Here is a 12805-nt window from a genome sequence, read left to right as displayed (position 1 = left end):
CAGAACTCTGAAACATATTTACAACCCTGCTTGTTTTTTATTCATTCCCACCCACACTGCTTTTTGTTGGCTGCAAGACATGGTCCTGAATGCAAAATGTAAGCACTCTCTCACACATACATGCACACATGTTTATTTAATAGAAAAACCCAGCCAAACATTTCAATCAATCTCTGTCAAAGCCAGATTGGCTGTGTGTCAGTTAAAATTAGTTGTGAGTGTAGCCAAGAGCATCTTCCCTTCCTGCTTCAATGGTGGTTTCAGGGAGTCCATATCACAAGGTTAAAGAGTTTAAAACAGAGATGGGGAATCTGTGGCCCTCTTGATGTTGCAAGACTCCAACTCCCATCAGCCCAAACCAACATGACCAATGGGACACAGGAATGATGGGGCTGTAGTCCAACATAATTAAGAGCACTAGTCTTCAACTTTTTCCAACCTGGAACTGAATTTTTGCCTAAATATGCACTTGGTGATCCATTTCTTTTTGTAACACACCACCACCCAAATCTCTGAGCGGTGTGAGATTCCAGGGGGTTCCAGGAGCACTTATCAAGGGCCATGTTTCTTTTTGGAAATAAGGTACAGTGGGGACTGTGGTGTCTTTATGCTAGCTATATGGTTAATTTACACATATATACAAGCTGAGTCTTTGATGGAGGCATTCACAGCATTACACTCCAACAGGGTCTTGCTTCTTCCATAGCTACAGCCTTAGATTCCAGCAGCAATCAGTCATGGCTCCCTGGCATTGCTCTGCAGCTTGCCTTGCTCTCTAGGTCACATCACTCCTAACCTCCTACTCCCGCCCACATTGCTTCTCACTTTATCTATTGAGGAGTTTCTGGTGAGTTCCTTTGACACATTGCTGTCCTAACATATGGGCAGGCAAACTAAGGCCCAGGGGCCGGATCCGGCCCAACTGCCTTCTAAATCCGGCCATCAGAAGGTCCGGGAATCAGTGTGTTTTTACATGAGTAGAATGTGTATTTTTATTTAAAATGCATCTCTAGGTTATTTGTGGGGCCTGCCTGGTGTTTTTACATGAGTAGAATGTGTGCTTTTATTTAAAATGCATCTCTGGGTTATTTGTGGGGCACAGGAATTTGTTTTTTTTTTCCCTTCAAAATATATTCCGGCCGCCAACAAGGTCTGAGGGACAGTGGACCGGCCCCCTGCTGAAAAAGTTTGCTGACCACTGTCTTAACAGGTCATAGCTTTGCACAAGAAGCTAGTCCTGGCTTAATTAGCTCTTGACACATCACAAGAAGCACCAGCTTGGCTGAATCAGCTTTTGACACATGCTGATTACAGAAAATTAGAAGTGTCTAATACACATCTTAAATTAGAAGTGTCTAATACACATCTTAAATACACACAGGTCTAGCAGTTTTAACACTCTATGTCTTGATTAAATTCTAACATTTACGGAACCCAGTAATTTGGAGGAGTCTAGCACCCATGAACATTACTTTTTAAACAATATATTTATTTTTTAGTAGTACTGGCATCGCGATCCACTACTCAATAGTAGGTTCTGACCCACCAGCTGGAGATCAATATTCTAGTGGGTCTGAAGTCCATCATCCCTTGTGTAACTAACACACACACACACACACACACACGCATGGAGTATGCCGAGGTCTTAACTAAAACAGTTAACTAAAAGAAGTATCCATACTAGTGAGGATCTGGAAGTTATCACCTTGCCCACTCTAGTTTAATGATACGAGGAGACTTCCTAGGCGAGCTGGAAGTTTCTTCCTTTGGCAACAGATAGGTGTTGGCACACACATGAAATAAATCCTCACCTAATATCCGCCAGGTCACATCACCAATCGAAGTCTCATTATAGCCTTAAATCTTGACAATGTGTAGTATAATCTTAATTTAAAATGGATTTTAAAAATAAAGCAAAACACATTTTAGATCCTCCCGGCTTTCACTTTCAGGTGAACATATATAGTGGAATTGGGGTAACCCAGGAAACCTAGTTTAAACCTTGTGGTGCCATGATTCACAAGGCAGTTATATTGCATATATTCTTAATCTACTGTATAGAGTTTTTTTTTGTTTATCTGCAGCATGGGAAGAGACAAATACCCACCCACTAGGCATAAAGAAATTAGGATGGTAGAAATATCTGCTGCAGTTCCACCCAGGACTGACTTTAACAAGCAACCAAAAATGCAACTGAGAAACTGCATAATAGCTACCAGTAAATAAGCATGTTCTGTCCAAACAAAAATGATGGATATTCAGGCCAAGTTATGAGTCAGCTACCACATGCTTTTTTTCTCGATTTGTACTTTTCCTAATAAGTAGACAGACTGCATGCATATCTTCATGACAAAAAGTTTGCAAAACAGTCTCAGAACTTTCTAACCTTACGGGGGAAAAATCTGGATCAATCTGTCATAATATAAACACTGAATCTAAGTACTGTACAGGAATTCTACATTGTATAAGCCTTAAGGTACCCCTAAGCATACAAATACCAGCCTCTGTTAGGATGATGCAATAGTTTACATTCCAGTCTTTGAAAGATTACTAACTGCTGGGTCTCTCTGAGTTCAATGGGCCTGGTGCTTAGGCCTTTCTTCTACATTACCCTGATTCATAACCATAGGTGTTTGGGTGCCCATTAGACTTTCCTGCACATCTGGGCTACTTCACCCATATCAACAGAAGAAGCAAACCTTTAGTTGCATTCTTCTGGCCACTGATTTCAGCACTCTTCAATAGAATGAATAGAAAAATTCTCACTGGTACATAAACTCTGTCCATGCATTGGAGCTGCTTTGCCTAGAAGCAGTGTTTGGATTGGAGAAACCATGGCTTCGTACACACCATACTTTTAAAGTACATTTCCCCCAGCCCACCCACCCCCCAAGAATTCTGGGAACTGTAGTTTGTTAAGGGCTCCATGAGGGGGTAATCTATAGTTCCTGGGATTCGGGGGGGGTGCTTTAAATGCATGGTGTGCATTTATTATAAATAATAAAATAAATAATAGAAACAGAAACAGAAATCAAACATGGCTCTCGCTCTGCCTTTCCAGCCTGCCACTTCTCTTCCAGCTTCTAGCTCATGTAACTGATCTCTCTACTTTGGCCTTTTGTCTTAAAACTAACCATGAACTGGGGGAGGGCCTCACCCATTTGCCACCATCCATTTGTCGTCTAACACAGAGCCCCTATCATTTGTTTCCCTTAGTGGCCCATTACGCAGACAATCACCTCAACAGGAAGTGAGCCGGGCTTATATTTTAATAATTGCTAGATGCAAGGACTAGAAATGTCTCTGCATACTGCCTACTTTTCCCCACCCCAAACTCATAACAATATTTTAACCAGGGGTCCCCAAAAGGCAAAAATAGGGATAAAATAGAGGCAATGATTTTCTAAGAATGGGTACTAGGAGGAAAGGACTGTGAAGTAGATCAAGCTGCCATGCATGACTGGTGGTGGGCAGTGTTCAGCTTGACAGATCACAACTTGTGCAGACCTGTCCAGGTAGATAAACAATAGAAGTGAGTATGCAAACTCTGCTATAGAAAGCAATTTTTTGCTATATATTTTCTCAGGTTTTAGTAACCACTGAAGCTGTAAACAGGAGGGAAACATGCAAGCCTACATTTAGACTTGATTTTCTGAAATGTGAGTGGATTATGTTGGAGGTAAACAAGCCTGGTTGATCTGTAAGTCAAGATCAATCATCAAACAGGACCTGTAATTCATTAAAATGGCATGCAGAAAATATAAGTACAACTGCACGTGCATATGCAACACAAATTGGATGCTTGTGTTTCTAGATTCCCATTTGCATCTTCATTCATATAATTGGGTTTGGGGGTTTGGGAGAGGGATACTGTCAAATGCAAACATCCTCCCTAAACTACAAGCAAAAAATCTCAAGGATTTTTCCTTTACCAGAAAAAGGCAGCAAGACATTGGGGGGGGGGGCACTACTCCTCTAGTCCTATAGATGTGTCAACCTATGATAGTGTATAAAGCATTCTATTTTGGTATGTGACCCAGCTCCATGAAGTTGTTTTCTGTGATTGTTAGTCTGGCTTTGCATTACATTTGAACCAGTGCTTATTATTTGGTTCTCTCCAAACAAACCATGAGCAGAACATGCACCAGCACATTAAACCACAGTTTATTTTTAACTATGGCTTAATATGTCATCCAAGTCTGGTAAATGTTTGGCACTTTTCTCCAAGCAACTAACGATAAGGAATAAGTAGTACAAAAGAGGAAAGGGAAACCTTTAATAGTTGTGCGGGAGTAGAAATTTGAGCACATGCAGTTTCTTAAATAAGCCCTAGACAAAAACCTAAAGTAGCATTATTCAAATGTAATTTCAATATAGCCGTATGTATTGAGCACCCACATTCCTCTTTATTGTTTTTAGTATCATCAGTGTACTTAGTGCTTTAAGATAATTACAAAAGAAAAAGAAAAGGAAAGTCTCTGTCCCACAGAGCTTGCAATCTGAATTTACATTTGAACAACTTTCCAATACATTCATGAATGTACAAAAAGGCATCCCACGGTGAGGAGCTGGTTAATTCTTGGGGGGGGGGGTTGGCTTACACAACCACTGGGTGGAGCTTGACAAAACAGCAGATTTTTGCCAGACAGCAACTGTTAAACAGAAATGCCTAAGCCAAAGTGCCTTGCCTCACACATGCCAAAACATATTTGCAATGGAAATGTTTGTGCTTTAAGGGACAAGGGAACAAAAGGGCAAGAGAAGGAGGATATTTCAGTCTTCTGTCCTCTAATCAGGCGTTTACGCAGGATTGGTGTATGTTCTCCAACGTTTGCATCAAAATATTATGAACTAGCATAAAGTAGGGACAGGAGAAAGAGGTTATAGTTTGACAGATGATTTGCATTTAAAGAATGGTGACTAGGACCTTTTTTCCACAACTTTAACTGTTACGATTTTGTTCAAAGTCATGTTTTGTTCATATATGTTAGCAAATTTGACAGTTAGCACACTGCAAGGTTAACAGCCTCTTCTTGTCTGTTTATAGGACTTTTGGCCCACATAGCCCTCTACTGAGGGGTACATTAGTACTGTATACAGACACAGTAAAAATGTTAATTTTAAGCATCAAACTACACAAGACATATTTGTACAACTTATTCTAAATGAAAAGCTTATTCTAGAGTTTAAAAACTGCTCAAACTGAAAAGCTTCTTAGAGTTAGACTTTGGAGGGTGGGAGTACTATAGCTGTGTTTCAGTCTCGTTCTGCAAACTTGAGACATGAGTGGTGCCGATAAGGTGGCATTTTAACATATCTGTGCAATTCTGATACTCCACAGAAGAGAGGGATGCATCAGAGAAATGAACGACCCAATGGAGATTATGGTGTTGCTTCAGTGGGAGTGGTATGAATGCAGCAGGAAGCTCTGTCCATATGCTCCCTAAATTACTCAAGACAACCCTAATTCAAAAGTATAGCTATGGCACATTGGTCCCTCTCACATGTCTCAAAGTAGAAAAACCATGTGACTGACTGAGCTGCCAGAAAGTCAGTCCTATTAGGAAAGCTTTTCCCCCATCTGTTGTTTTGATACCAGTCCAGAACAACCACTATAGCAGACATGGGAGGAGTCAGAACTGCTTCAGAAACAGCCTTATGTGCTAGTATTAGCCTACCAGAATCATACACTGGTTTTCAGCATGGTCAGGGCTGTTTCCCTGAAGACTAGAGGAGTTACAGTGTGCTTTCTGCGGAGCTATTTTTGTTGTTGATTAGTTTAGTATTTGTTTTATGACCTTGCCAGAGATACAACAAGCAAGCAAGCAACTATGAGTCTCTTTCACTAACCAATATCTATTTTTTACTTAATCATTCTGCATTGATTGATTGATTGATTGATTGATTGGGTGGAGAAATAGTGGCTGGCTTGTTTATTTATTGGAAAAAAAACAGGCTTCCTCAACCTCGGCCCTCAAGATGTTTCGAGACTACAATTCTCATCATCCCTGACTACTGGTCCTGTTAGCTGGGGATCACTGGAGTTATAGGCCAAAAACATCTGGAGGGCAGAGGTTGAGGAAGCCTGAAACAAACTCTGTATTAACCACTTCCCTACATTCACTCATTAGAAGCCGCAGCAGCTGCTGGGCTGGGCAAGTCAGGTCAGGTAGATCTGGACCATTTGCTATTCCAGGATATTTCCATGAAAGGTGTGTGGATGTGGTTCCTACAAGCCCCTCTCCTAGCAGGGGATATATCCTGAATGCATAAAAATGGAGGAAAATGTTATCAATGTTATTTCTACCTTACTCTTTTGTGAGTTTGTCAGTGAATTTCTAAAAGCAAAAGTTTGGGCTGTATGCCTGTCTGGATATGATTCCACACCCTTCCCCAAACCTGGAAAATATTCTCCTGATTCTCAAACAGAGGTTGATTATTGTAAGTCTGGTGTGATTATTGCAAATATGTTCTGATGTGCTCTGATGAGTCCCTCAAAAAGACAGCTAAGCAAATGTTGGCAGAATTCCCCCAAGAAGTTCAACAACTTTTCTGGCATCTTAAAAAACTTTGGCTGATCTCCTTAAAAAAGCTCAACAACGAGGATTGCTATGTCACTGTGCATGTCACCAACCATTACAAGCAGGTATGTGTGTTTCAGACAGAATCGGTAAAGGTAAAGGGACCCCTGACCATTAAGTCCAGTCGCGGATGATTCTGGGGTTGCGGCGCTCATCTTGCTTTACTGGCCGAGGGAGCAGACATACAGCTTCCGGGTCATATGGCCAGCATGACTAAGCCGCTTCTGGCGAACCAGAGCTGCACACGAGACAGTAAAAGAGCAGTTCAGTGGGTTCGGTGGAAAAAAATATAAATACGTGTACCATCTTCATGGAGTATCTCAAGGAGCTGATCTACACTACTTGAAATTTATACAAATTTGGAAATTACCATAGTGTGCTATGGATTTTTTTAATAAAATACTGCCTGGTAATTAAAGATCAAAGTCAGTGCATGTATGCTAACTCCCTGCCTTGTTTCATCCTCCTGCCTACTCTCTGGAACAACAAGGAGAATGTGTAATAAGATGAGTGCACACCCACCTACTGCCTTTCCTGAGCAGGGGGTGTGGCAGCAGTAGATCCTTTGGTTCTGTGCAGTCAGATAAGGAGGGTGTGTCTACCAGAAGCATGAAATCATGCCTTATGCCACTCCAGTTTTGATAACCTGTTCTGTTAAGCCCCTATTTTCACTAAGAGGGTGAAAAGAGCTGTTATTATAGAAGACAAGGTGGCAAGGAGTCTGGTCTTGAAAAAGACAAAACATCATCTTTAAGATTTAGAAGTAGGCTTTGTTGAAATTACTGGATCTAGCTTCAAAATAAATGTGTTTGTGGGAAGGGGAGGGGTTGGTTTAAAGTTTGAGAATGAACTGGGTATGTTTCTAAAGTGAACGTGTTGATTCATTCACATGGGGAAGCATTCTTCATGTGGGCCTCTTCCTAATTTACGAATGGAATTAAGAGAAGGCAACTATACAGGCAAGGTAAGGCAATTAAGGTTTTCCACACCCATACAATTAGCATATTTTCCATTAGTTGACAAACGAGTTCCTAAACCAAGTACAGGACAGTCTGACCAAGTTGTTGTTATGTTCAGTCAGCTCTATGTGAAGAAATTTCTTAACGTGTATATATGTGTATATGTGTGTGTTCGTATAGCAGCAGCCAGATCGTTTCTGGTTTTCTGTATCTTGGGATCAAAACCTCTAGATGTCCAGAATAAATTAGAAGTACAATAGTCAAGTAAATTTGAGAGAAGCTGAATAGCACACTTTGAAGTTTGCTGGAGGCTGCTGGAATCATGTCCACACCTTTCAAACATTACAAACCACATGTGGTGCTGATGCTAAGACAAATGTTTCCAACGGCCTCCATATATTTCCTCATGACTTTTCAGGCTCATTACAGCTTATTTTTTAAAACTGGCTGCACCACAAATCTTCTCATACCACATCTGGATAACAAAGGAATGTGGGCCTTCTTTTCATCTCACCAACTCCAGCCTGGTGCAGGAAAAAGTAATCACAGCAGGCTGTCTTTCAGAGCCCTGCAGCATGTAGTCACACAACACAGGTGACACATATACCACACATTCCATAAAGCCAATGCTGCCATAGGTGTCTACTTTGTATTGCTTTAAAATTCATCTGCTATTATTTTCTGTGTTGTTTTTAACAGGGGTTTCCTTCTTTTTGGCTGCTTCTATTTTATTTTGTACATTGCCTTGAGGCATGTCTGTGTGGAAGGTGATTAATAAATAAAGACTGTGTAGTTGTGTTGGTACAAATACGCCCCAATAATCTGATTCTGGTACAGGTGCTTTTGAATATCTGTATTTTTAAAAATCAGATCAAGATAATAACATACAATGTTATTATTTGTCATCATTATTGGTGTCAATTTATTAAACAGTTGTCTCAAAATTATATATAATAAAAACAGCAAAAATGGTTTAAAAACACACATGCACGCAAACCAATACATTTTAAACAAAACTAAAACCATACAAAAGACACTCATACCAAAGACCCATTTATCTATCTACAAAAGCCTGTTGGGACAAAAACGTCTTACAAGTGTTTCCTGAAAATGCAGATAGTGGGTCCCTGTCCTATATCGATAGGAATGCTGTTACACAGAACAGGGGCAGCCACGCTAAAAGCCCTACTCCTCTACTAGGTATATTAGGGATAAGGCAGCCTCTCAAGTAACCTTGTTATGAGCTGTAGAATGCACGCTTCTTCAGATATCTTCAGTTATCTGAAGTGTGCTTGCAAACGAAAGCTTATACCCAGAACAAACTTAGTTGGTCTCTAAGTTGCTACTGGACAATTTTTCAATGTTTGCATTTATTTTTACTGCGTCAGACCAACATGGCTACCTACCTGAATCATGAGCTGTAGAGTACAAGTAGCAGACTGGCAGTCTGTAAGCAAATCCTGCAAGCAGGGCATTGTATTCTGGTGGTAGTTTGCCCCCACAGCCAACCTAACTTATGTTCTGTTCCAGTTAAAGCCCCCAGCCAACCCCAAGAGTAGCCCCACATGGAGCACATTACAGTGATTCAACCATTAAGTTACCAGTGCATGGGAAACTGCAATCGTTAACCCGATCCAATAACAACCATAGTCAATTTACCGACCAAAGTTGGCAACTGGTATTCCTAGCCATCAAAGACATCTGTGCCTCCAGTGATAGTTGGATCCAGGAGCACCCTCAAACTATGTACTTGCTCCTTCAACGATAGTGACGCCATCCATCTAATTTATTCCAGGAATGCTTACAGCTCCATTACCACAATATTGCAGCTTACAAGCAATATTTCAGATTACAGACTCTTGGCCTCATCTCAGAATCCCTCGCCCCGAAGGTTTTTGGCTTCTTCTCCACATTCATAGTTATAAATAATCCCAATCCTATTGGATTTCAATACCAGTATTTTTTTAACAAAACTATCTGGAAAAGACCTAAAAATTTCAAGGAAAGCCTTTCATGCAAATACACAGGTGAAGGACAGGCTGCCCTTCTTAAGGAATTTGAAAGTATTCAAATTCTTACCTTGCCTTGTAGATATATATAAAGAGCACCAGCTGAAAAACAATAATTGGTGGGTGTTAAAATCATTACAACTCAAACTGAGGTGGCAAATAAATGGGGAAATGGACAAGGTCCACATAAAAGTGATTGGGTGAACAGTGTGGAATATGTAGTAATACACAACACCATATACACATTTAGTTCAAATTAGAGAAGGTAAGGAATAGGATGCTCACAAAAAGGATTTTGCTTTAAATCAGATGTGTTAATTTTTGAAAAGACTATTATCAACAGAATATAGCTGCTATATATATTTTACATTTTGAGGTAAACTGAAAATAATTGTATTATTTATGACAGCATTATTGCTATCATTATTTTTCTTAACTGTAACTGAGGGTTTTGCTATTAAAAGGAGCTGCCCTCTATCAGATATTGTAAATGCATTAAAAGCAATGGGTTAGAGATAAAATTGCAGAACTATCCAGTCCTTAAATGACATATGTTAAAATGGACAGCAGCAATCCCAAATCCATTTGCACCAGTATAGTATTGATGCTATCATAGAGAAGAGAACCTGTTGCAGCCAAGCAACAGGATTGTACTGGCACAGGGCTAGGGGCAGTGCTATATCAATGTATTCAGTCATACACCAGCAGAATCCCATGTCAAGAATCACAAAAAAATTGATAGACTGAGAAATGGTTTTGGCATGAAAGGAATTAAGAAGTGGCCAGCCTGTCCTCAATGCCAGGTTTGGATCCATTCCTTGCACCAGCATCATGAGAATAAAGTGGAGCTATACTTGTTTGGTAAGGGAACCTATCTGATACTTTGAGATGCATGCAATGGGACTATACCACTCTCCCATGTCTTTATATTAGCAACGGATATTACCGTATTTTTCACCCTATAGGACGCACTTTTCCCCCTCCAAAAATGAAGGGGAAATGTGTGTGCATCCTATGTGGCGAATGCAGGCTTTCGCTGAAGCCTGGAGAGCGAGAGGGGTCGGTGCGCACCGACCCCTCTTGCTCTCCAGGCTTCAGGAAGCTATCCGCAAGCCTTGCAAGCCCGGCAGGAGTTCCCGCGGGCTCTCCAGGCTTGCGGGCAAGAGCCTGCAGCCCACAAGCTCGGGGGACAGTGGGGAGGCCTTCCCACTGTTCCCCAACCTGGTTTTGGAGTTCCCGCCGGGCTCCCTAGGCTTGCGGATAGCAGCCTGTTCTGGGGGCAGGGGAAAATCGGGCATCCCCCGCCCCAGCCCCACGCCTGAGGGGAAAATAAAACTAGGTGCGTCCTATGGGCCGGTGCGTCCTATAGGGCGAAAAATACGGTACCTTTTGGGGACAGATGTAGGAAAATTTATCACTAGGTGGCCTTCCTGCCTGCACCATACTATCATCTAGCACTTTTTTTCTTAAAAAAAAAGTTTAGGGGTACTCTCATTTTCCTACTCATATTGAATTACTACCCCTCAATGAGGCCAAACTTAGATTCACAAAATATTTAGGGGTATGCGTATCCCTGCATCCCCACAGAAAAAAAGCACTGCTATCATCTATTTGTATATAATTTTATTCTCCGCTTAGGGATAACATAAGGATTCTTAATTCACCTACATTTGTATATATCAATCTAAATAGATGTTTCTTCATTACTGTACAATTACAGTACCATTTATACTTATGATAAATCTGTATATTGGGAATTGATACCTGGCCAATTACTATTCTCACTTGTGTGTGTTCTGCTTATGGCAACTATATATTCTCTACTAGGAGCAGGAAAAAACCTCATTCAAAATGTTAAGGAATTTACAGCACCTCTCTCTGAAATTTCCATGCATTTATATTTATCTATATAATCATTTTTGTCCAAATAAATTGCAAATGGCATTAAACTAGGAATGGATTATACATATTCAGAAACCCATTCCAAACAGTAAGGAAATCCAAATAAGCTACACCCATCCCTTCTTCCCTGTACTCTGAATATGGTATTCACTGATAAAATACATTGTCCAATGAAACTCCTGTTCTGTTCTGGGTGGATTAAAAAAGGAATTCCTTCTATTGTAGTTTCAGTTTTAAAAACCCGTAATATTTGCTTAAGCACAGTCTGCTTTAAAATAGCATGGATTAATATGCTCAACAGGAAGTTGGAAAGACAAGGTCAGATGTGGAAGTCTGTTATTGTTTAGCTTAAATCACAAAACATTTACTTGGAAATAATTTTCATTGGTTTCAGTAGAACCTACTTTTGAGTAAACCTATTTTGGACTGCAGCTTGACTCCTTGTAGTAAGCACATTTCAACCATTATGGCTCTGTGTGGAGCACTGCCATATGAAAGTGTTTTTCTAGAATATTAGCCCTGGTGTGTTTTCCACAGCTCAGCGCTGTGGTACCCTCCAACACTAATGACTACAATTTCCATAATCCCTGAACTATGGCCATGCTAGATGGGGATTAAAAGAGATGCAGTTCAGTAACATCTGATGTATTTCTGCAATATATTAATTCTGACCCCACCTGCTACAGACATAAACATCCTTCTTATATCACTTCATTTTAGGGGAGTGGTGTATACATCCGTTTACCCATGTGCACACACGTTTGTACAGGGGGGGGGTACCCTTACTGTATGCCAGTAATATCCACAGAGGGCTGGCAACAAGTGTGAGGTACTCCTAGATAGAGGCTAGTCAAGAATCTTAGAATTAGCTTAATAGGATGCCCCTTTCCATGACCAACAAGAGAAACTGTTTTCAGCAAGCACTTACAGAAGGCCTCTGGAGCTTGTGACCAATGCTTTGGAGTGGGGAGGTGTTAAAATAGGAAATCCTGTTTTCTCCTGAGAATGATGTGGTGTGCAAAGCATGTCCTGTGGGTACTAGGAAATTGGCATGTTTTGTTCATTTATACAGCAGCCATATAACTGCAACTCACAAAGCAAACAAAAAACGGTAGAATACAGTGTTAAAGAATAAAAACTGGGACATATTGAATTAAAAAAATCCGAAGCGCAATTAAAACAAAATACCATAGCGAAGAAATGTGGATTTCGGTGAAGGATATTTTTTGGGGGGAAGGGTTGCTTATTTTAAAAAGAAGCCCATTAGGGAAAGGGTTTATGCAGCCACTATGTATTAAAAACAGCCTGCTGGGTCAGTCCAACCGCCCTTTTAGTCCCTGCGCCCCTGTTCTCA

The 12805-nt window shown here is 40.6% G+C and overlaps 1 protein-coding gene across 9 annotated transcripts in view; it reads right to left on the bottom strand.

The window, feature by feature from the left end:
- The window catches only part of JADE1 (jade family PHD finger 1), a 169066-nt gene that overhangs the window by 155627 nt on the left and 634 nt on the right, over nucleotides 1-12805 (bottom strand). For 6 of the 9 annotated variants that reach the window (XM_083519955.1, XM_083519953.1, XM_083519962.1 and 3 more), the window contains exon 2: nucleotides 9620-9651. The gene's annotated coding sequence lies outside the window, so the exon portion shown is untranslated. Of the gene's footprint in view, nucleotides 1-8010; nucleotides 8109-9619; nucleotides 9652-12379; nucleotides 12490-12805 lie in introns of those variants that run through there. The other 3 variants (XM_083519963.1, XM_083519965.1, XM_083519949.1) reach the window with 2 other exon arrangements.

The sequence above is a fragment of the Podarcis liolepis genome (genome assembly GCF_965112155.1).
Source record: "Podarcis liolepis genome assembly, chromosome: 9".
In the NCBI taxonomy this organism is placed as follows: domain Eukaryota; kingdom Metazoa; phylum Chordata; class Lepidosauria; order Squamata; family Lacertidae; genus Podarcis; species Podarcis liolepis.
Note: the sequence above shows the minus strand (reverse complement) of the source record. Positions and strands in the feature narration are given on the sequence as shown.